Raw genomic sequence first — 25,817 nt, 5'->3', positions numbered from 1 at the left:
CTCTCTGGGCTTTTGCAGTTGTAGTCAGCATCGGCTGATCCAGAAGTCACTGGATTAGGAGGGCTTTCCTTAGGTTCCCAGAGATTTTGCGAACATCTCTGGGACCACTGGAGTCCCCTCCACCTTTCACTGTGTCTCCGGGACAGCATAGATTCGAAACGAATCATCCAAATAACCCGGCATAGATGGTCTCTCAGGAGCTGCCTGAAAGTCCGTCTTCTCACTGCTAAGCCCCGCCTTCTTCCCCATCTAAGTCCTGTTATTTTCTGCAACCAATGATGAGGAATTTTTGAATGATTTTATAACTCAGACTTTTAGCCGTTAAAATTTTTAAAAAACAAAAGAAATTCCCACCTACTTCAATCTTTCTTGTTTTTAAAATGAGAAATGGTTTATCTATTGTTTCTTTTAAAATATCAGGTATCTGCATTAGTATAAATGCAATATACAGGTAGTCTCCAAATATAATAGTTCATCTAATGTCCATTCAAAGTTGCAAAGGTACTGAAACATGTGGCATGACCATTTTTTGCACTGATGACTTTTGCAGCATTCCCATCGTCATGTGACCAAAATTCTTTGTAATATATTCATAGTGTCCACGAATCATATTATCATCTTTGTCAACCTTATGACAAGCAAAATCAATGGGGAAGGCAGATTCACTTAACAACCATGTTACTAGCCCAACAACTGCGATAATTCACTTAACAAGTATGGCAAGATAGATTGTAAAATGGAGCAAAATTCATTTAACAACTATCTTGCTTAGAAAAAGTCGAGGACTACTTATATAGAAAAAATATTTAAAAAGCTACTCAAAGATATCTATTAGCATTTAAATACAAAATCAGGTGCTTTACATGTGAAAAATTATCATATATAACAATTATGCCAGATTATAATTTATTGTTATTAAAATAAATCACAAAATCCACCATGTTTGATCAAACTGTGGTTCCTGTTTCTGAAATTCTTTAACATTTTCTGTATTTTTTTCCTGATGTGCCAATTGTGGAGGCTTCGCTAATTCCCAATTTAGCTGTTGTATTATCTAAGTTTTCCAGAGTTGCACAATTATTATTTTGGCTGCTATAATTAAATAAATAATCATTTTTTTTATTTTTAAGCTTAAGAAAGATAGTAAAAGCCATTTCTCTTTTAAGTATTCATAGGAATGTGCATATATAGCATTGGTAAGCCTTATATGAATCCATAAACAGAAACAAAAGAGCAGACTAAGACAAGCATTAGCCAGGAATTCTGTTATGCCCCTAAATTCCTTAACCTTAAACAAGATTTATAAGATGTTTGTTTTCCTTTAAAGACAAAGTTAATTAACATGATGCTTGAGATGTTAATAAATTTTCCATGTCTTTTATTTCTATCTAAAACCTAAGAGATAATGCTGCTTTGAATAGAATCTTTGAATTTAATCTGAGAAATCAGAAGTAGGAGGGAACTGAATCTCTTTTAAAATATCTTGGAGATTTGAAAGAATTGCAGATTTAAGTGGAATTTATGGCTTTGAAGGGAATGAAATGTGTTTGCAATTTTCCTGCATGTATCAGAAACCAGAAAGAAATGTGTCTCTGCTGCTTAAAGCTTACTTGTCTTCTGAATTCTACTTAGACAGGTTTATTTCAAAGAGCTGTCTGTTTCTCTCTTTCTTATCTGATAATTTCACTTCTGATATTTTCATATCACTCTCATCTTTTTTTAAACCATGTATCTTTGTTCACAGTTCTTTTCATTGCCCTTTTATTTTATGTCATCCCATTACAAGTAAAACCTTAATTTGGTTGTGATATTTTCTCTTAATGATTTGTCTTAGCCTAGTTAAGTCTAAAGTTTACAATGCAGTACAAAATCAAGGGGAAGGAAGAAATTGAAAGTAGTGTTTTGTATGTCAATAGATAAAGGATAACCCTATCTGCAAAATCTTATAAAAGTCCAAAATAGTTGCTACATGGAATGAAATTTTAGAATCTAGTCCATCTACAACAGCTACTGTGTAATTGTGGGTATTGCATTGGTAATTAAAATCAATTTCTCCATTGATGATAAAAGTAACATGGTGGCTTGAAAAGTCTTCTGGGCATTGTCAAAGCTGTGATAGATGTGGAAATCCAAGGTAAGATTAAGTAAAGTTTTTGGGTTTTCATTTATCTCCTTTACTGCCAAAGCCAGGATGTGCTGGTATTTCTTAGATACTAGACAACAACAAAAATGACATTCTGTATTAAACAATATTCCACATTTAATGCTCTTGTTTTAATCAGGAATAATAGAAGTAAGTAAATTCAGCAGGCTAGCTATACTAGACATGCCCATATTTTTATTAAAGTGACAGCTAATCTTACAGTACATTTGGCATGCATATATGTCCATGTAACAATGAGATGCTGCAACCAGTTATAAATGCAAAGTGGTTGCCAAATGCCTATGGTAAAATGAAATCACATAACCTAGGGTCAACGTGGAACTTCAAGGAGAGATTATAGCAGGGATGAAATCTACTTAACTTCACTACCAGTTTGTAAATGTTCGCAGGACCTTCTGTGCATGCACAGAGGGTCAAAAATGGACATGATGACATCTGGGCAGGTGAGCAGAGCCTACTATTGAGCGTCCCTGCAAAGGTAAGTAGAACAGCAATGGGAAAATCTGCTGTGCATCACAGCAGATCATCAGAAATACCAGTTCACCTGAACTGGTAGCCTTTTTTTTTACTAGGGTTTCGGGCAAACTAGTAGCTTTTTTTTTTTTTACTACAGTTCATGTGACTGGTAGCATTTCACCCCTGGGCTATAAGTACCTTTTTTAAGGTACATGATAAATTTGAATAGTCATTAAATGAGGTCTACCTCACTTAGAGCCAAGGTGGCACAGTGGTTAAATGCAGCACTGCAGGCTACTTCAGCTGACTGCAGTTCAGCAGTTTGGCTGTTCAAACCCCACCAGGCTCAAGGTTGACTCAGCCTTCCATCCTTCCGAGGTGGGTAAAATGAGGACCCGGATTGTTGTTGGGGGCAATATGCTGACTCAACAGCTTAGAGAGGGCTGAAAGCCCTATGAAGCGGTATATAAGTCTAACTATTGTTATTGCTATTGTTAAAACCATGTTGGACCCAAAATGGAGAATAAAAACAAAGTTCCAGTTTGCACTACAGGATATTTCTATGGTTTTGTTGTTTTGTTGTTGTTTTAAATGTGCTTCGGAAAAAAGATTCTGGAAAAAAAAAGGACTAGTTTCAAGAAATGATCAGAAGAGATGAGATGCATGCAGTTTCATTTCATTTTGTCAAAATTGGATAACTTTCCATAAATATTCAACATTGCATACAGAGAAAGAAGTCTAAATTAAAAACATTGAGAAAGAGGGAAAGGCTTATTTTTGTCTTATTAATTGTCCTCTGATGTTTAGGTCAGGCCTGAATACAATGATATAACATTTGGGGGAGAAGATGCAACCCAAAAGCCCAGCACCAGAGGCTAAGATGGAAAAGATCTCCACAGCCACCATGTATTTCCCTTTGGAGCTCAGGTATGCTGTAACAAAGGACAACCAAACACTACAAAAGACCAACATGCTGAAGGTGATGAACTTGGCTTCATTGAAACTGTCAGGTAATTTCCTGGCAAGAAAAGCTGTGATTAAGCTGACAAGAGCCAAGAAACCCATATATCCAAGAACACAATAAAACAAGGCCACAGAGCCTTCATTACATTGCAGGATAATTTCTTCAATCACTGAGAACATATCAACATCTGGGAATGGGGGAGTCATTGCTAGCCACAAAATACAGATGCTTCCTTGGATCAGAGAACAAGAGGCAACAACGGAATTGGTTAACTTTTTTCACACCCACTTCCTCATTCTGGATCCTGGTTTGGTGACCATAAAAGCAAGAACAACTGTGATAGTTTTTGCCAAGACAGAAGAAACGGCCACTGAAAAGATGATGCCAAAAGTTGTTTGTCGGAGAAGACAGGCCACTTTCCCTGGTTTACCAATGAATAGCAATGCTGAAATGAAGCAGAGCAGGAGGGAGATAAGGAGTGTGTAGGTCAGGCTCTGGTTGTTAGCTTTGACAATGGGAGTGTTATGGTTCCTCATAAATGTTCCTAATATAAGGATTGTAGTTAAAGAAAAGGTAAGTGCAAGAGATGCTAAACTGATCCCTAAAGGTTCTTCATAAGACAAGAAACTTATAACCTTGGGAATACAGAAATCCTTTTTCTTGTTTGGATAGTATTTGTCTTGGCACCTCAAACATTCATTTTTGTCTGAAATAGAAGAAGTTGTGTAACATTAGTACTTCATGCATATCATAAATCTGACTAGTATGTGATCATATTATTGCCTATACTATTAGGCAGCTACTTTTATTAATGGATATATAGGAAGGCCTGCAGATGTCAAGTAGTCATGCTTTGTCTGATATGCAATATAACCTTCTAACTTTTGCAGATTGTATTTAATATTAAGATTAGAACCTTGGTATATGAGAGACAAAAGGTGTGATAAAGATAACTGCTTTAATCATTTTGTCACTTTAAAACAATTAACAGTATTTGGATTTTTGAAGTTACAACAGCCCCCCCTCCCCAAAAAAGAGAGTACATATGACCCAGTTTCAAAGTTGAATCTGATACAGTGTCCCTGCAGTTATTCATCCTTATGACAAACTGCAGACATGCTGCAGTATGTCTCCCTGATTGTCTAGCTCTCCATCCTCCCTGCTAGATCCTCGCAGATGCTGGTCTTATTTTGTCACCCCACTGGGTTTCACACACTTCGTCAATCACTCAATTACCTTTTGAAGATTTCACATGTTCAGGAGGCAAGAATATGGAAAGAGAACAGGTTGGTTTGTTGTTGGGCCACACAGCACAATCTCACACGTGACCATCTTTTTTTTTTCTGAATACAGCCACAAATTGCTTAAACCCAGCAACCCATTCAACATGGCAATGAAGCCATGTGCAGCATGATTGCAGAAGCACAAGCTTGGAAAATGACAGCTGCTTATGGGATGCAAGCAATGGAACAGTTTGTTTTCCTTAGTAACACTAATATTAGAGAGCTGAGGTGGTGCAGTGGTTAGAGTGCAGTACAGCGGGTTACTTAGGCTGACAGTTCAAATCTTACTGGCTCAAGGTTGACTCAGCCTTTCATCCTTCCAAGGTGGGTGAAATGAGGATCTTATGTGGGCAATAGGCTGACTCTGTAAACTGCTTAGAGAGGGCTGTAAAAGCACTATGAAGTGGTATATAAATCTAAGTGCTATTGCTATGGCTATTAACTTTGTCAGCATTAGAAAGGAAAAGCAAATCATACTGTGTTTGCTTTCCCTTGTTAACACTAACATTAGCATTTCTGTGTTAACTTGTGCCTCTATTAGGCTCCCTATGGTTTCTCCCATTCTTGAACCTCCCCTCCATGTTCCACTTAATAATCCATACATGTGTTTTTAACAATTGTATTGACAGCAGGGATGGGGTTGTTAATTGAGACAGTTCACTTAATGGCTATCTCAATTTCGGTCATAACTCGAGGAGTACATTTTTATACAATATCTATCTATCTGCACACCAAGATTGGAAGGCAACTTATGTTACAGGTTCCATCTATTAAGGAAGTTCATCTTGTACCATATAAATCTGTTTAATAAATCAATTAATAAAACATTTATCATGTTAAAAGATGTCTCATCATATTATCTTACATTTCTAAAAACTATTTATGTTTAGCAAACTTTATAATTTTGAGATTCAAATTTAATACAGAAAAAGTGAATCATAATGTAAAGTCAACCTATAGGACAAAATATTATTACAGTTCCCAATGGATAGCTTCATATATAAATGATGATTTTATTTGACTATTTATCAGGAAGCTCTTTTATTAAATAAACTATGAACTAACTTTTCCAGTCAAATACAATCAATAATTATGTTCTGATCTTGTCATTTTGTAATCTGATTCCTAGATGCCCTTTGATCTAAGGGATCTTCTATACCCTTCAAATTTACTTCAGTGTTGTTGAAGACTACAGATGAGAAAAGTTGGAGAAAACAGATCAAAAAAGTGTTTAGAGATAAGTTAGCAATAATATTTCATAGATGCTTTGATGGCAGCTGTTAGATCTATAAGAAAACCTGACAACTTCTACATATTGATCTACAGTATATACATACAATACATACAGTACATACAAAATTAGATAATCTTTGTTGTTAATGCATTGAGACAGTTCAACATTCTGGTGAATATAAGTTTTTAATCTTCACATCTAAAAATGTTTTTTTTAAAAATCTACTTGTTAACATTACATTATTCTTTTTATTGCCTGAATTTATTTTGAATAAGGAAGGACATGATTACCATTCTCAGTTGAAATTCTCCCTTCTGGGCAGGGGATGCAATCATAGCAGCAAAATGGCTCTCCTTCCTTCACTTTTTTGCTGAAACCAGGATAGCAACTATCACTGCAAACAGAGATGGGTATCACCTGGAAATTAAAGAGGAATGTGTTGCAATATAGAAAGATAAAAGAAAGTCTGCAATTTGATGCGTATTTAAATTCAAAAGACCAGTTCAAAATGGTTATGCTAGAAATTGTTGCTACAGATGGATAAATTGCTCTATTTCAGTAGCTGTATCACTTTTGCATATCTTCACTCGGCACTCTAAGGTGAAAAGATGCCTTGAAATTGTAAATTGTGAATTATTTTCTCCCAAATTTTAACTTCTAAATGTATTTTGTATAATTTGATATTCTACATTTCAATTTAAATTGGGATTTTATTTCATTATGTGTATTAATAAAAAAGACAGAAACCACTGGATGGAGCAAATAAATTTATGCCCAAACTTCTCACTAGAAATTAAATCAAATGTGCTTTTTATATTAAGAAATACAACACATTCAGGGGTGGGTTCCTACCAGCTGAACAACAGGTTCACTCCACACAAACTTCACAGTTTAGAAAAAATTTAACTTCCACATTGCAAACAAGAAAGAAGCAAGGAATACAGCTATAGGGAGGCAATTCAGTCTGCTGCCACCTATTAGCTGGGCTTCAGAGAAAGAAATAAAGGTCAGTATAAACCAGGGATGGGCGGACAAGCCCACCTTCACAGAAACATAGAACCGGTTCACTCTCGGCTTGCAGTCAGAGCTACCGATTCTACTGAACCGGTCTGAACCAGTAGGAACCCACCATTGAACACATTGCTTTCTAAGTTTGTAACATAATTTTTTAACCAGTGATGTTGCATTAATAATATTTGAAGTATGGATTCACTTTAAACATTAGCCTAAATATGTCTTCTAAAAATGTCCCATTCATCAACTTCTTAGTTAAAATTTTAGCATAAGCATTAATTACATTTTTAGTAGATTTAAAGAGAAATAGTTTACAGGAATATCTGATTTATAAGAAAAATATCAAGGTTATATCTCTATATCACTATATCACCCCCAATGGGTGATAATATCAATTGCAAAATGTCTATCATGGCAATTAGGGTAGACATTTGTAACTCAGAAGTGCACTTATTATATAAATTCATATACTGAAATTAATTCACCTATTTTTTCAAAAGATTATTAAACATGAGGAATTTCCATGTCATAATAGACACACATAATTTAAAATAAAATAATTAGATTTGATTACTAGGCTTATAATTATTATTAGATCCTACCTGGTTAAACCAATTATGCCATGTAATGATCTCTTCATTAATAGTTAAAAGTTCATCTGGAGAAGCTAAGTGATTAATTTTCCCAACTTTCACCCGAAGAAATGATTTGTTTGGAAAAGCAATCCAGTTGATGATATCAAATCCAGCTGCTACTATTCCATTCTGATCAAAAGAAACCAGATCTCCAGCACTGTTGTTAAAAGAAACACCCCTCAGAAAATAATGGAGCTACAGCAAAAAAAATTAAAGACCAATTTTGAGAACATTTTCCTAATCATGATGGTAGCAGTGGTCTGTCTGTCTGTCTCTTTCTCTCTCTCTCATTTATAAGGCTTAGTGGGAGAAGTCAGATTGGTGTGCATTAGGGAAGAAGAAAAAGAATTACACTACCAACAGCGAGATTAGCAAACATGTATGAAAATCTATCAGCTAAATGTTGGAAGTGCAATCAGATCAAGGTACTTACAACCCTCCCGGCCTTCTGTAAAGTTACCAAGTCCTGGCTGTTCCGACAGGCTGGGGGCTGTTGAAATATCCAGCCCCGCCTCAATTGTGAATGTTGTGCATTTTTAAATTCTTTGTATTGTCTTATTTATTTCCCTTTCCCTATTTATTGTGAGCCGCCCGGAGTCTTTTGGGAGTGGGTGGCATAAAAAACTAAACAACAACAACAACAACAACAACAACAACAACATACTATCATATGTGGTGGACATGCTCAAAGGTGAAGAAATATTGGACTAAAATACATATTTGGCTAGAAAAAATGATAAGACAACATATAGATTTGAAACCAGAGATATTCTTGTTTGGAATATTACCAGAAAAGTATGACAAAGGGAAAATAAATATATTTTACCTTTGTCATCCTGTTCTGGTAATATTAATATTATATGTAATAATAAAAAGTGGTAATATTCATTTTACATGTATTGATATTACCATTAATACATGTACAATTAAATATGTTTTGCCTTTGAATTTTATGTGTATTAATGACAGCAAGAATTGTACAATAATGGAAAATTGAAAATAAAGGAAAAATGAAAAGATGAAAGTGTTATAAAAATATTAGAACATGCTGAGATGAACAGATTAACACTTAAAATAAAATAAAAGGAAGAAACAGAATACTTTTTGATATGGGACTTGTTTTACCAATGGTTAATTAACAGAATCAAAGATTAGAAACTAAAAATATCCAAAAACTAAATTCTAGAGTCAAATATATGTTTATTATAATCGTATTCATAGTTGTCCTAAATATGGAAAAGTGTCCAGCACAAATAAGTGTACAATACTGCATTTATATAGTATGCTCAATAATAATTAAAAGGAATTCTGATAAAATCTGAGCTTTTGTTACATTGCTAAGAGATAGGAAAACTGCTGAAATTCAGACCTAGTTTGCCATCACACCTATGTACATGATGCTCCATCAGATGAGAATGTTGGTGCCATTACCTGCCAGAGGCCTTGATTAGGTATCATCTCTCCTTCTCTCTCTGCCATAACTTTGTGTTTATGTTTAAAAGAGGACAGAGCGTGTAAAGCATTAGCTATAGCATAAAGAGCATTATAACTGCTGTAACTGTGACCAGTCATTTTCATTTCGAAAAGAGATCCAGGAAGGCTCTTCAGATCCTCTGTTCCACTGCAAATATTGTCAGGCACATCACTCATTGCCATATTAGGAAAGACACAGTTGAAAGCTTCTTGCCAGAATAGACTGATAAACCCATCTTCTTTTGCACTGAAGGGCTTTTTTTCCTGAATAAATGATTTGAATTCTGGTATATCAGCAGATTTCATTGACAAGGAGAGGGCACCATGGATTATATCTGTATCCCAATGGAGTTGAAAAGCTGATGAAGTGAATTCCATCTGGGCTGTCATTATCCACACAATACCTTTGGGTTTACTTCTCACTGATTCCAGATTTGGAATATACTGAAACCATCTCAAGAACATCATAGAGAAAGATTCTCCATAAATTACTAATGCATTAGCTTTACTACCCATGATACTATCATATACTTTTACCCCCTGCTGAATCATACCTTCAAGTTTAGTAATATCACTAAATTTTGGGATTCTTTCAATAAAAGAAAAACAAATCCCCTTTTTTGAAAGAAATGGAATCATAGTTTGTGCCATTTTTTCTCCATGATCATTGTCCATGATGAGAAACCCTATCCAGGTCCATTTGAAATGCAGCAGCAGTGAGACAATTCCTGCATATTGAAGAGATTCTGGGGGAACCATCTGGTAGAAAGAAAGGCCAGGAGTTTTATCATTCATGAGGGGAGAGAATCCATAAATCAGCTACAGAGAAGTGGGTAAAAAATAATGGACACAAGTATATAATATTTTCAATTATTTTCACAATCTGCATAGATTAAATTAAAAAACCTATTTTTTTACTATTTGTAAACAAATATTCAATAAACATACTATTTGTTTATTGAATATATAATCACTTTCCAGTTGGGGTTATGTTGGGCTTCATTCATATAAAATAGCTTTCAACATTATTACTTGAAATTATGTTTGTGGTTTTACTAAATTTGTTATATACTCCATTTCTACATAAATCCTACGGGTTATTTCAACCATTCCTTTAAACTGAGTGTTGAATCACTGAAGTGCTTTAATGTATAAAATCCAGTTGGAGTGATTTGAAGAGATTCCAAATGTGGGTTTTCTGTGTGTTTGGGGGGATTAGGAGGGGTGGGGTGTATTCCTTAAATTTCCTGATTTTGTTGCATTTTAGATATTTTATAGATTAGAACACATGCATAAGTAATTGTCCACTATATATAATTTACTTTTTTGTAAAAGTATCTATCTTCCAGGGAAAACATTATCTGTTGACCATCCCCTAACCCTGCTATTTGACGCGGATTACCTATTACATTATTATTGTGCTTCTTTTCTGACAATTAAAAATTCAAAACACAAAAGTTAGGAGCCAAGGTGGTGCAGTGGTTAAATGCAGCACTGCAGGCTACTGCTAGATCAGCAGGTCAGCGGTTCAAATCTCACCGGCTCAGGGTTGACTCAGCCTTCCATCCTTCCGAGGTGGGTAAAATGAGGACCCAGATTGTTGGGGGCAATATGCTGACTCTCTGTAAACCGCTTAGAGAGGCCTGAAAGGCCTATGAAGCGGTATATAAGTCTACTGCTATTGCTATTAAAAAAAAAAAGTTAAAAGTAATTCCAGTGGTGTAATCTCCTGTCCATACCCTGTAGAGAAACCTCATGAAGAGATTTCAGCCCCTTTTTGGAAGATAATAAATGTCACAAGTGGAATAAAATAATTCTTCATAAAAAAAGCTAAAATCTTAACTCTCTTCTTAATTATAATATGAACACATATAACATTAAAAATACAGTACAGTTCAGATCATGGAACAGTGAAGCTGCAAAGGAATTAGACAAAAAAAAAAAAACCCAACACCCTTACAAATGTCTGTTCCATGAAAAGATATTGGAATGGTTTTAAAAATATTCTTATAGGACAGTTTTTCAACTTCATGAATAAATCTCAGGTTTGAATAAAAAGTTGAAATTATGCTGAACAAACCCAAGATGTCCATTCCTCTAATTCCTTTCCCAGACTTTTTGTTGGTGTGTGTGTGATGGTGGTGGGTAGGTAGGAAGGACTCCAAATAATATTCAAAAGCCCAATTCTTCCCCAAACTCAGTTTATAGCTATACATATTTTCCAATAGTATAAGAGATGCAACATATCTCTTATTCATGTTGCAAATTTAAATTTATACTAGCAATCAGTAATTCTTGAACTTTGAATTGAAGCTGACAGATTTACAATGTCGTACTAAGTAATATTAGCTCTTTATTTTATAGTTAGTCAGAAACCTGACACCTTAATTAAAGCAGACTCACGAAATATGGGGCTGAATCTGAATTCAACAGGGCTATATATTATTTATTTATCAGACTCCCAATCAATAGATTTGCTCTGAGAAGATGGTAATTATGATAGACTTAAACATAGAATACAATTGTCAAATGCAATACATTATCTTTGATGCAACAATTTCTTCTTTAATTAATTAGAAGTAAAATGAAATAGTTTTACTATAACACATACGATATATAAACAAAAACAAAAGTTATGCAGTACCTGAAAATACATATCACCATTCTTTGGATGTCTTCAAAGTTATAAATTCCACTTACATAATACATTGTAAATGGATGGAGGATTGAAATTAAACTGTGATATTTACAAGAATGTGACTCCTGGAATTGCAGGGATAAATCCCTTTCTCCATCCCAGGACTTTGTAGTGCAGTGTAGGACTGGAATGTAATACAATAATTAAAATAATTTAAAAAAAATAAAAATTGTATTAACTTAGCATACCAGATAGATAAATAAATCTTACCTGTGGTTTCTTATAAGTATCTAAAATAGTTGCCACATGAAGAGAAATTTGCGCATCCAGTCCTCCAATAACAGCTACTACGTCATTCTGGATGTTATATACATAGTTGGGGACCAATTTCTCCATTGATGATAGAAGTCGTAAGGTGGCCTGGTAGGTTTTCTGGGCATTATCATAACTATCATAGATGCAGACACCTAAGGTGAGATTGGGTAAGATCTGTGGGCTTTCATTGACCTCCTTCACTGCAAACGCCATAGCCAGAATGTGCTGGTAATTCTTAGGAATTAAGCTACAATGAGAGTTGCATTCCATATCAGAAGGCCATTCTGCATTGAACAGCTTTTTTGTTTTAATCAAGAATTCAGCAGGCTGACTGAATCATTTCTCTGACATTGTAAACTCATAGCCACCTGCATATACTGTTAACATGGATGGAGATGATTTATATTATTGCAAAAAACTTGCATACTATATTTGGATTTTTTAAAGAATTAAAATATGCTTATGTCAAATTTTCCACCATGCATATTAGGAAAGAAATATATAAATGTTAGGTACTTCAAGAGGCTTTTCTTCTAAGTTATGATATCCAATTCCAAACTATATTGAGGTTTTACATTGAAAATAACCTTAGAATTTTTTGTAGTGTTTTTATATACATTTGTCTAAATAATTTTTACTTACAAATATTTGCAAATTTTCCCAACGTACATAATTTTGAAAATAATATGTACATTCTCATTCATGTTTATCTTAGTGTTAGACAAATACAGATATCCCTAATACAAATGTCTGGATTATTCTTGGTTTACAAAATGATAGAAATGAGATTTTATATGGTGAGTTCATTTATTTTGTAAAATAATACGGTAGCTTTGCATTTCTGTAGAATTGAAAGCAATTTTAAAAAGTGTGACTTAGATAAAATAGTGGAGATTTCTAACATTTGAGCAATGAAACAGATAAATTTATTGATTATTGTTTGAAACAGGGAAGTTACAATGTTTCAATGTTACATTGTAATAAAGGAATTATCACAAAATCTGCAAAATAAAAGCATAACAGACCAAGCATGATCAAGACCATGCATAAAGAGTAAGGAAGGTTGTCAAGGATGAAACTGGTTTAATGAAGAGATTTGGCAGGCAAAAAACAACAACAACAACACTGAAAGGAAGATCGTGAAAGCAAAATAGAAAGAAGCTAGTCTTCAAACCAGTTTCTCCATTCTGGGTTCCCTGCAGGAATGGGTCCAATTCCCAGGGTTTCTCAGCTGGTTAGATATTTCAAAAAATTATGACAGTCAAAGGCTATATGTTGGAGTGGGTGTGGGGAATTTCCTGAATTTGAGGAATGCTGCTTTAAAATTCTGAATATCTACCTCAGATGATCCTTCCTCAGCATCTTACTATCACCCAAGCAAAGTATTGTATTGAGATGATATCACTCATTTTTCTTAGACAAGTGTGCCAAAATGATTAAAAATGAAGCAATTATCCAGTTTCTTACACAAACTCTCCTGGCAATACTGGTGAAGGGGTTTCAGTGAAAAGGACTTCTTTTGGTAGGATGCCAGTTTGAGAAGCTATGCCACCAACAATGATATCTCCTGGTTATTGGTATTTATGATATGAAGAATATGGATGGGTGATGCTGCACCTACGAGATTTGCAGACTATCTGAGGAAGCAGCACTAGCAGCAATATGAGTAAAATGAAATCCATGCTCCGATATCAAATATCTCTCTCACTTCTACAGCATTTCTGTGATTAATAGTATCTGGTCTTGAATGGTGGGTGCTAAAGTCTGAATCTTGGACTTTGGAAATGGCATGGGAAAATAAGACTCTTCATCAGTCTTCATTATAAGGTTCACTGAAATCCACAGGGATTTGGAAAATAAGCAGAATTAAAAACAGTCATTAAGATGAATAATGCCAAACTAAAATTTGATTCCTTTGGGAACTGCTGGAGGAGCAATGTTTTCCTGAGTTGAACTTTTTTTTTTCTCAAATAGAAAATGACATTTGGGCTTATATTTGTAATAATGAAACTTTCGGTGAATGAAATCCCATAATTTGGGATCAGCTTTACGGTGACAATGAGGGAACTGATCCTGCAAATGATGGTTGAGATTATCATGCAGTAGCCATTCTCGAAACATATAGTGTGGTCAGATATGAACATAGCATGAATAAAAGCTAAAAATCTCACAGACATGACATTAACTGGGTGAAATGGGCTATCATAGTGCAACAATTTTTGAAACCAAGATACCTCAAATGGGCTAAAATATAGAATGTGTCCAAATTCTGTGCCCATTACTCCCAAGGGAATGAAATTTGGGGATGCTGTGGTGGTTCCACCACAAAACCGCGGTAGACTAAAGCGCGCTCGACGAAAGCCCGTACCTGACATCATCACTCAAATGGGCTAAAGTATAGAATGTGTCCAAATTCTGTGCCCATTACTCCCAAGGGAATGAAATTTGGGGATGCTGTGGTTAATACATTGCTACTGACTGCTGCTGAGTTGTTGCTACAGTTATGAGATTTTTATTTTAAATGCTCCATGACAGTTTCTCAGCCAGTCTTGCAATCCTTCACTCCTTCCTCCACCCAACAACAACCACTTATCTTTCTGCTGGGAAAAAAGGGGGGAAGGAAGTAAATAAGTTTTAAAGAAATGAGTGTGAAAGAAAGTGAAGAAAGAATGAAGGAAAGAAAAAAGGGAGGGAGGAAGGAAATGGCAACCCACTTCAGTATCTTTGCCATGAAAACCAAAAGGCAAAAAGGCCTGGAGGAATGCTGTCCCATGGCATGACAAAACCGCGGTCCACTAAAGCGCGCCCGATTAAAGCGCGTACCTGACATCATCAGCAGCGCGACAAATACGACCGCGGAGAAAAAAGGGCGCTTTAAAAAGCGCTTTTAAAGCAAGCCGATTCACGTAAAGGTAAGGGTTAGGTTTAGGGTTAGGGTTAGGGTTAGGTTAAGAGTTAGAGTTAGGTTTAGGGTTACGTTAAGCGTTAGGGTTAGGTTTAGGGTTAGGTTAAGGGTTAGGTTTAGGGTTAGGTTTAGAGTTAGGTTAAGGGTTAGGTTTAGGGTTAGGTTTAGGGTTAGGTTTGGGGGGGTTAGGGTAACGTTTTCACGTTAATTTTAACTTTACCGCTCACAGCGTGATGTTTTCGTCACGCTGTGATGACGTCAGGTACGCGCTTTCGTCGAGCACGCTTTAGTCTACCACGGTTTTGTGGTGGAACCATGCTGTCCATGGGGTCGTGATGGGTGGGACACGACTTCACAACTAACAACAATAATCACATTAGGAGAAACAATCTAATCTTTTATATGTACTTGTTGAAGTCTGTAATGGTGCTGCTGGTGTAGATATAGGCAAAGTAATATGTGTGAGTCTTAGTTCCTTGATCTTGCCTGCCTGCACATTTGGGACAAAATAACCTCCATCACCTTTGCTTAGTGTTGTTTATTTTCTAGGGAGGTGTGTTCTCTTCCAAACACAGTATCAGACAGCAAACCTCTTTTGCTACAAGCCAGTTTGTTTATATGGGTTCGTTTAAGATATAAAGGTAAAGGTAAAGATTCCCCTCGCACATATGTGCTAGTCAATCCCAAATGTAGGGGGCAGTACTAATCTCCGTTTCAAAGCTGAAGAGCCAGCACTGTCCAAAAACATCTCTGTAGTCATGTGGCTGACATGAGTAAATGCCAAAGGCTCACAGAACACTGTTACTTTCCCACTAAAGGTGGTTCATATTTTTCTACTTGCATTTTTACATGCTTTAGAACTGCTAGATTCGCAGAAGCTGGGACAAGTAATGGGAGCTCACTCCATTATGTTCCATTGTAGGGATTCAAACTGCCGACCTTTCTGATCAACAAGCGCAGCATCTTAGCCACTGAGCCACTGCATCTCTCAATTTAAGATATATGGTGAATTACATCTATTAGTTTACTTCATAAAATTTGTAAAATCTATACATATTTAGATAGCACTAGAAAAAGAACTTAGACTCATATACAGCTTCACAGTGCTTTATAGCACTCTCTAAGCATTTTACAGAGTCCCAACAATCTGGACCCTCATTTTACCGACCTTGGAAGGATGGAAGGCTGACTCAACCTTGAGCAAGTCAGGATCAAAGGAATTGAATTCCAAGCAAAGAGAGCAGAGTTAGTAGCATGCAGTACTTCTTTCTTTTGTTTATTAATTGTTTTGTTTATTTTGTTTATTAATGGGAGGCACTCAGAACAGTCACTCACGCCCTTGTGACCTCAAGACTGGACTACTGTAATGCGCTCTACATGGGGCAGCCCTTGAAGAGCATTCAGAGACTTGGGGAAGAAGGCGGGGCTTAGCAGTGAGAAGATGGAGTTTCAGGCTACTCCTGAAATTCCTCTATACCGAAGGATTTTTGGACGGGTTCTTTGAACCCTAGCTGTCCCGGAGACGACAGTGAAGGTGGGGAGAGACCCAGGACCTCAGAGACACCCGCAAGTCTCTGGGGGGGGTATTAACTCCTCGTGCCAATTCCTTTTTGGATTAGCTGCGTGCTAACTGAAACTGCAGGTTGCCCCTAAGAATGGTAGAAGTGATGTTATCTGGTAAGCTGATTTTATTATCCAAGAGAGACTGTTCGCATTAAAAAATTAAGCTAACTGAAACCAAAGAACAGGAATATTTAGCGGCGAATTGGCTTTTTCTAATGGATTTATGACTGGTGGTTACTTTACTTCTTAAATGCTTCAAGAAACTCCTCGACATCCTCCCCCCTCTGAATCTCCCTAAGTGGATCGTAAAATTTATCTTCTACTAATTAGCCCGTCACGATTCGACATTTTTATTACTTTATTACTTGGTTCTGTTTACAATTAGATAAGATTGACAGCCTGTAAGAGACTAAGAAAAGTGTTTGGAAGTCTGTGGAAAAAAAAAAAAGAAAGCTTGTAATTTTTAACTGCGACACACCATGGCGTCCCTATATACCTCTAAGATTTCATTTCAGATTCTTTTTTCTGCGTGTAGAGGACTTTTTGATTCTTATCAAAGGCTGGAAAGAAAATTGGATCAACTGATTTTAAAATATGAAGTTAAAACTGAGATCGTTGAATGTTTAAATGTTCCTGAAACACAAATGGAAAATGTGAGAAATGGTGTCTGGTCTATCTCAGAGGAAGAAAGGAGTGGGGGAGCTATAAAGAAGACTCATTTAAAGAGACAGAGTGCAGGAGGAATGGAAAATCCACCCTTGAGAATTAAAGTTAATTTGGAAAATTTTATAAACCCAGGACAACATTATTATTTCATCACTGACATTCAGAGTCCAAAGGTGCCAAAATATCTTTGTCTGGATTTGCTTATGAAAACATTTGGTAAATTTATCCAACGAATGGCTATTGGACTGAGGAAATCTCGCTGTTGGAGGGACACAGGCTAACAGATGGGAGAATACAACTTAAAATTAGCTAAATCTGATTACTTCAATTTGTAATAGATATAGCTGAATAATGACTGATATGGATAGCAATATATATAATTTGGAACTGGCTGATAGATTGATGAATACAATTGAAAACTAGTTAAACCTAATTGCTTTTTCTTGTAACAGATATAGCTGAATAATAATTGATATTGATAGTAATGTATATAATGTGGAGTTGATATGATAACTAACAATTGGATATGAGAAAACATCTTTAGATCATACATAAAGAGTATTAACTACAATAATTATCACTATTAAAAAACTAAATAAAATACATACAATCAAATGTTAATCAATACTGGGAAAATGTTATGATATATGATATAATTAAATATTATGGATGTTCAGCTAAAATAGGATATGAGGATTTGATGATAATAGAGGATTTTACAAATAAGTAAATGAATTGTCAGCATGTGTTATGGATTAATTCTTTAGCATAGCTAAGGATGAAGGATGTTTAAATAACTATAGGTAATTAAAACTGGAGGTATAATGATGTTGATATGGTAAATATTCGAGTTAAGATATTTGAATTAATATGAATTAACGGAAGAGAAGCACCAAAACATGTTGTAACCAGTTGATATACTTCTTTTTTTTCATAATAGACATCTGTGTTTTGTTTTGTTTTCCTGCCTTGTCTCTTGTCGTTTTTGTCTTTTTTTGTATTATTTACTATTTTTTTTTTATTTTTATTTTTTATTTGTCCTTTTTTCTTTTTCTTTTTGATTCTTTTTCCTTTCCCACCGGTGTGGGCAGGTATTGTTCAAGATTATTACTCTTACCAATATTTCTAAATAATAATTACAGTTAAATGAAAATGGATATATAATAATGCTTGAGTTAATATGAGTTATGTTGGTTGACTGTGGAGGAGATGTACCAAAACTTATCTGTAATTGATTGATACATTTTCTATAGATGTAAAGAAAGATGCTGTACCCGTTTTAAACTAAAATTAAAAAACATTTATTAAAAAAAAAAAGAGCATTCAGAGACTTCAGCTAGTCCAGAATGCAGCCGCGTGAGCGATAGTGGGTGCACCTCGGTACACCCACGTAACACCTATCCTCCGCGAGCTGCACTGGCTGCCTATTGGACTCCGGATGCATTTCAAGGTGGTAGTCATCACTTTTAAAGCCCTGCATGGTATCGGACCTGGGTATTTGAGAGACCGCCTCCTGCCAATTACCTCCCTATGACCAATTAGACCCTACAGATTTTAGGATTTTTTTAGGATTTTATTAGAATTTATAGGCCGCCCTTTTCCCTGAGGGGACTCAGGGCGGCTTACATAAAATAAGGAAGGGAGGGTACAGACAATAGACGCAAAACAATACATAGAAGTAAAATAATAAGCAACATTCATTCATCATTCGGGTGGGGACAGATTATCTTTATCCCCAGGCCTGACGGGCTAGCCAGGTCTTAAGGGCTGTGTGGAAGGTCTGGACGGTGGTGAGGGTATGAATCTCCATGGGGAGATCGTTCCAAAGGGTCGGAGCTACTACTGAAAAGGCTCTCCTCCATGTGGTTGCCAGTCGGCACTGACTGGCAGATGGAACTCGGAGGAGGCCTAATCTATGCGATCTAATTGGCCGCAGGGAGGTGATTGGCAGGAGGCGGTCTCTCAAGTACGCAGATCCACTACCATGGAGGGCTTTATGAGTGACAAGTAGCACCTTGAAGCGCACCCGGAGATCAACAGGTAGCGGAGGATAGGTGTTATGTGGGCGAACCGAGGTGCACCCACAATCACTCGCGCGGCCGCATTCTGGACTAGCTGAAGTCACCAGATGCTCTTCAAGGGCAGCCCCATGTAGAGCACATTGCAGTATTCCAGCCTAGAGGTCACAAGGGCCCGAGTGAATGTTGTGAGGGCCTCCCGGTTCAGGTAGGGTCGCAACTGGCGCACCAGGCGAACCTGGGCAAATGCCCCCCTGGTCACAGCCTTAAGGTGGTGATCGAAAGTCAGCTGTGGATCCAGGAGGACTCCCAAGTTGCGAACCCTCTCTGAGGGGTATAAAATTTGACCCCCCAGCCTGAGCGATGGAACACTGATCGAATTATTGGGAGGGAAACACAACAGCCACTCGGTCTTCTCCGGGTTGAGTACAAGCTTGTTAGCCCTCATCCAGTCCATAATGGCCTCAAGATCCCGGTTCATCACGTCCACCACTTCATTGAGTTGGCACGGGGCGGACAGATACAACTGAGTATCGTCCGCGTATTGATGGTATCTTATCCTGTGCCTCTGAATGATCTCACCCAGTGGTTTCATGTAGATGTTAAATAGTAGGGGGGATAAGACCGAACCCTGCGGCACCCCATATGTTAGGGGCCTAGGGGTCGATCTCTGCCCCCCCACTAACACCGACTGTGACCTGTCCAAGAGGTAGGAGGAGAACCACTGCAAAACAGTGCCTCCCACCCCCACCTCCCGCAGTCGTCGCAGAAGGATACCATGGTCGATGGTATCGAAAGCCGCCGAGAGGTCAAGGAGAACCAGGATGGAGGGATGGCCTCTGTCTCTGGCTCTCCAGAGATCATCGGTCAATGCGACCAAAGCGGTTTCTGTGCTGTAACCGGGTCTGAAGCCCGACTGGAAGGGGTCGAGATAGCTTGCTTCCTCCAAGGACCGTTGAAGCTGGAAGGCCACCACCTTCTCGACAACCTTCCCTACAAAAGGGAGGTTGGAGACTGGACGGTAATTGTTAAGGGCAGCTGGATCCAAAGATGGCTTCTTCAGGAGGGGTCTCACCATCGCCACTTTAAGTGCGGTGGGGAAGTGCCCCTCCCGAAGAGAGGCGGTAACAACCGCCTGGATCCAGCCTCGTGTCACCTCACTGCTGTTGGCAACCAGCCATGAGGGACACGGGTCCAGTACGCAGGTGGAGGCACTCACAGCTCTCATGGCCTTGTCCACATCCCCAGGGGCAACATCCTGAAACTCAACCCAGAGGTGGTCTACCAGTTCATCCTCTTGTGCCTCGACTGGAACTGCAGGAATGGAGTCCAAATCCGACCGAAACCGAGCAATTTTGTCCGCTAAGAATTGGGCATAGTCCTCAGCTCTACCCTGCAAGGGTTCCCCCGTATCCCTCCTATTTAGGAGGGAGCGGGTTATCCTAAACAGGGCGGCTGGGCGGGACTCAGCGGACGCAACCAAGGTGGCAATATGAGATCTTTTTGCTGCCCTAAGTGCCCTGATGTACTCCTTGGTGCTGGTTGTTAGGATTGCTCGGTTCGACTCAGATTTATCGGACCTCCATAGGTGCTCTAGGCGTCTCCTCCGGCGCTTCATCTCCCGGAGCTCCTCGGTGAACCAAGGAGGCCTCCTGGATCCGCCGCCTCGGAGGGGCCGTAGTGGCGCAATCCGGTCAAGGGTCTCCGATGCTGCCGAGTGCCAGGCAGCAACCAGAGTCTCCACCGGACTGTGGGCGAGAGTATCAGGAATAACCCCAAGCTCCGTCTGGAACCTCAGAGGCTCCATAAGTCGCCTGGGGCGGAACCACTTGGTCGGTTCCTCCTCCCTACAGTGGGGGTTTGGTCTCCGAAAGTCGAGCCTCAGTAGGCAGTGGTCTGACCATGACAGGGGTATGATCTCATTACCCCTCAGACCAAGATCACAAGTCCACTGCTCCGAGAGAAATACGAGGTCGAGCATGTGACCCGCTGAGTGGGTTGGGCCCCAGATTACCTGGGTCAAGCCCATGGCCATCATGGAAGCCATGAACTCCTGCGCCCCATCAGAGTGTTCACCGAGCGAAGGCAAATTGAAGTCCCCCAAGACCATGAGTCTGGGGAACTCAATTGCTAGCTCGGCTACCGACTTGAAGAGCGAGGGGAGGGCTGCTGCAACGCTGTTGGGAGGCAGGTACATTAACAGCAAACCCACTTGACCCTTGAGGTCCAACTTTACCAGCAGAAACTCACACCCGACAAGCTCCGGAGCAGGGATCCTACGAGGTGCTAACGACTCCCGGATAACAATAGCCACACCCCCACCCCTTCCCTGGGCTCTCGGCTGATGCAGCACCTGAAATCCTTCTGGGCACATCTCTACGAGGGGGACTCCTCCCTCCGGGCCCAGCCAGGTTTCAGTAATACATGCCAGGTCTGTCCTCTCGTCTAAAATTAAGTCCCGGACGAGGGGAGCCTTGTGAACAACAGACCTGGCATTTAGCGACAACAGCCTGAGACCAGGGTCCTGATTACTCGCGCCATCTGGCCTTGGAGTGGGACTCATAGGGCCAGAAGGAGGGATCTCTGTAATGTAGCGAACCCTCCTTCCCCGGTAATGGCCAGCCCTAAAGTCCCCGCCATATCTGCCCCTCCCTGTTACGACCGTAATGCTCCGGCCCTCTCCCGTGTCCCTGGTCCCCTCAACCACCTCAGTGCCCCCCGCGTTCCTTGGCAGGTCCTCCAAATCATACATACTCATTCACTCACTCAGGCAATCCCCACGTGGCAATTAAAAACACAAAAATTACAACAATAATAGTGATAAAAGTGGGATCATTCATTCAATTACACACATACCCCTAGCATATCCCATACAAAGTACGAAAAAAAAGAAGTAGAAAAAGAAGGAAAAAAGATAACTTGCGCAGTTGTTAAGGTGCGAGTCCAGGCAGAGCCAAATGGCTCTCAGTGGTCAGGATGGTTAAAATAATTACAATAATTAGCGTCCAGTTATAGTCCAAAGAAGGTATACAAGGGCGTAGTTCGTATCCCCCTCTTCTACAGGTTCGAATAAGTCCAAAGAGTCCGGAACAATTAAGAGAGGGAGGAGGCTTTCTTCTACAGGTGCTGTCCCAAATAAAGCCCCAAGGGTAGTGGCAAATAATATTGTTGATAGTATTCCAAGCCAGATGTAACTGAGCTAACAGGTCTGGAGCCAAGTGGAACTGAGCCAGCAGGTCTAAAGACAGATGGAACTGAGCTAGCGGGCCTGAATGTCCAAAAACCCCAACCAAAGGTGGCCAAAGATTGGAGTGCCAGAGTAAGGGGTGTCAGATGGTAAGTGGAGAACACAAGGAAGAGCCTCACCCCAGCAAGGGGGGGACAAGAGGTAAACTGCGTCCAGGAGGCCACCTGATTAAGCAGGGACGATGGGGGAGGGAGGGAATACTGGGAGGGAAATGAGGCTGGATGGAAGGAGGGGCCATCCGGAGGGGCCGGTGCAGCGTCGGGAACAATCGCCCTGCCACTCTGCTCAGTCCCCACACTGCTCCGATTCGTTCCTTCTCCCTCCGGAGTAATGATGATATTACGGAGCCCCAATAAGGCGGTTCAATAAGCCGAGTAAAAGCGTCAAAGAACACCACCATTGCAGCCAGTGTGATGCCACCTCTTCCACTGCCAGATAGTACAGGCAGCTCGCGGCACACAACCCCCCAAAGTTGTGCAGTCCTGGGGTGCCCGGGAACGGCGGCCCCCGCAGAGGTCTGGGCTGGTTCAGTAGGTTCTCTCTCCCTCCGGGGTGATAGCAGTCTCACAAGACCCCAAGCAGGTGGCTCAGTAAGCAGGATGGAATCGTCTAGGCCGAAAAATGCCGACGCGGTGCCGCCCCCCCCCACTGCCGAATGATGCGGGCAGCTCGCACACAGACCTCCGAAGTTGTGCCGTCCGGGGTCGCTCAAAAGCGGCGACCCACGCAAAGGTCTGGGCTCCTCGGGTCCTCTGAATTCCGGACATCCCCAGGGTCGTCTTCGGGCACCAATTTGTTCGATTTTTTGGGTTGTTTTCAGCGTTTGCTCGCCTCGTCAAGCTGGAGCAAAACGCCTGGGCGCCATCTTCTGGTCTCGCACATGCGCAAGGTCTCCTCCGGGTTCCATCAGCTAGCCAATGTCGACTGTCGACCACCCAGGGGAGGGTCTTCTCTGTGGCTGCTCCGGCCCTTTGGAACGATCTCCCCATGGAGATTCGGACCCTCACCACCCTTCAGGCTTTCCATATAGCCGTTAAGACCTGGCTGTTCCGGCAGGCCTGGGGCTGATGAGTTCCCAGCCCCACTCGAGGCTGTTGTGGAGTTTTACTCTGTTTTTTGTAACTGTTTTGTCTTGTTGTTTTCTGTATTATCCCCTTTCCCTATGAGTTTGTTAGCCGCCCTGAGTCCCCTTGGGGAATAGGGCGGCATACAAGTTTAATAAACCATAACCATAACCATAACCATCTTTTTGTTGTGCTATTACATGAATGAAATAATCTGAATGCTATATTCTATAAATATAGAACCTATAGAATTAAACCCAAATTAAGTAACCTTGTCCAATTTTTCTATTGATGATTTGGTTGCAACAAGATCCAATATAGGAGAATTCATTTTAATATGGAATTATTAATTAAAATGCAGCCAACCGCAAGTTGTAAGAAAAGTTCACTTACCCAGATTGCTTAACTTTCCTAATATTTGCCAAATACAATGAAGTCAAATTTTTGAATAGAGAAAAATCATTAAACCAATAAATAAAATTCAGTTTTACCTGATTAAACCATTTGTGCCATGTAATGTTTTCATTATTGATGTTCAACATTTCATCTGGAGAAGGTAAGTGATCTATATTTCCAATTTTCAGTCGAATAAATGATTGGTTTGGGAAAACAATCCAGTTGGTAACATCAAATCCACCTCTTACAACCCCATTCTGATCAAATGAAACAAGTTTTCCAGCACTGTTGTTAAAAGATACAGTTCTCAGAAAGTTATGGAACTAAATCAAAAGAAAAATGCAAGATTATTGGAAGGGTTAAATTATTCCTCTCCATTGTGGTAATTTTCAGAAGAGGCAAATGGATATATAGTTGCATTCTATGTACGTATATTACTTCTCTTTTTAATAGAATTAAAAGAAGAGTTAAGAGTATAATTGATAAGGATTGTTGGAAGAAAATTAGAAAATGTATGATAGGAGAGATGGAAGATAATGGATTTCAGTAACCTCTTAATTTTGCTAACCATTCTTTTATCATTTGAATGCTACTTAATATAAAATCAGCTAGATCCAATAAATTAAAATCTGCATGCTGTTCAGAGTTAAACAGTTACACATACAGATATAGATCCACGTGAGATTTGCGAGGGACAGGAATTAAGGAAATGGAGATCAGCCTTGCCATCATGCAAACACTGTTGCTCCTGTACCAAATAAGGTCATTGGGTCCATTACCTGCCAGAAGTCTTTTTTATGGATCTTCCCTCCTATTCTGTCTGTCAGACCTCTTCTTTTATGTTTTGAGGAGGACATGGCATGTAAAGCATGAGCTAAAGAATGAATAGCATTATAGATGCTGTAGCTGTGACCAGTCATTCTCATTTCAAAAAAGGGCCCAGCAATGGTCTCAAGATTCTCTTCCCCATTACAAATTTTCTCAGGCACATCATCCAGAACTGCATCAGGCATATCACAGGCAAAAACATTTTGCCAGAACAGATAGATAAATCCATCTTCCTTGGCGACGAAGGGATTTTTTTTCTTAACAAATGATTTAAACTCTGGTAGATCAACAGATTGCATTGTGAAAGAAAGAGCACCATTGATTATATCTGTTGTCCAATCGCGTTGAAATGCTGATGAAGCAAACTCTATCTGAGCATTCAGTATCCATACAATTCCTTTAGGTTTACTTGTCACATCTGTGATATTTGGTAGATATGTGAACCATCTCAATGTCCCCATGGTGGTAGATTCTCCAAAGACAATTATCACATTCCTTTTATTGTCCATCATAAGCTCATATACTTTTGCTCCCTGAATAATCATACCTTCCAATCCACTTACATCACTATATTTTGGGAGTTTTTCAATAAAAGAACAACATATTCCTTTTTTGAAAAAAAGTGGAATCACATTTCGTATAATTTCTTCTGCATGCTCACTATCCACTGCAAGGAGACCAATCCAGGTCCAGTTGAAATGCAGGAGCAGTGATGCCATCCCTGCATGTTGAAGGGCTTCTGGTGGAACCATCTGGTAAAAAGAAAGGCCTGGAGTTTTATCATTCATCAGTGGAGCAGAGCCATAAATGAGCTGATGAGACATGGAAGAGAAAATTTGATTTTGATTTGATTTGATTTGTCTTGTATGCCGCCCACTCCCGGAGGACTCCGGGCGGCTCACAAAAGACAGGGGAAAGGGGAAAACAAGACAAAGACAACATATTAAAAACAAG

At 39.1% G+C, this 25,817-nt stretch overlaps 1 pseudogene; it reads right to left on the bottom strand.

Moving 5' to 3' along the window:
* Nucleotides 1–1,473: 1,473 nt before the first annotated feature.
* Nucleotides 1,474–25,615, bottom strand: LOC116521579 (annotated as a pseudogene).
* Between the last annotated feature and the right edge of the window lie 202 nt (nt 25,616–25,817).

The sequence above is a fragment of the Thamnophis elegans genome, chromosome Z (assembly GCF_009769535.1).
Source record: "Thamnophis elegans isolate rThaEle1 chromosome Z, rThaEle1.pri, whole genome shotgun sequence".
NCBI classification, from domain to species: Eukaryota; Metazoa; Chordata; class Lepidosauria; order Squamata; family Colubridae; genus Thamnophis; species Thamnophis elegans.
This window is presented reverse-complemented; position numbering and strand designations above follow the sequence as displayed.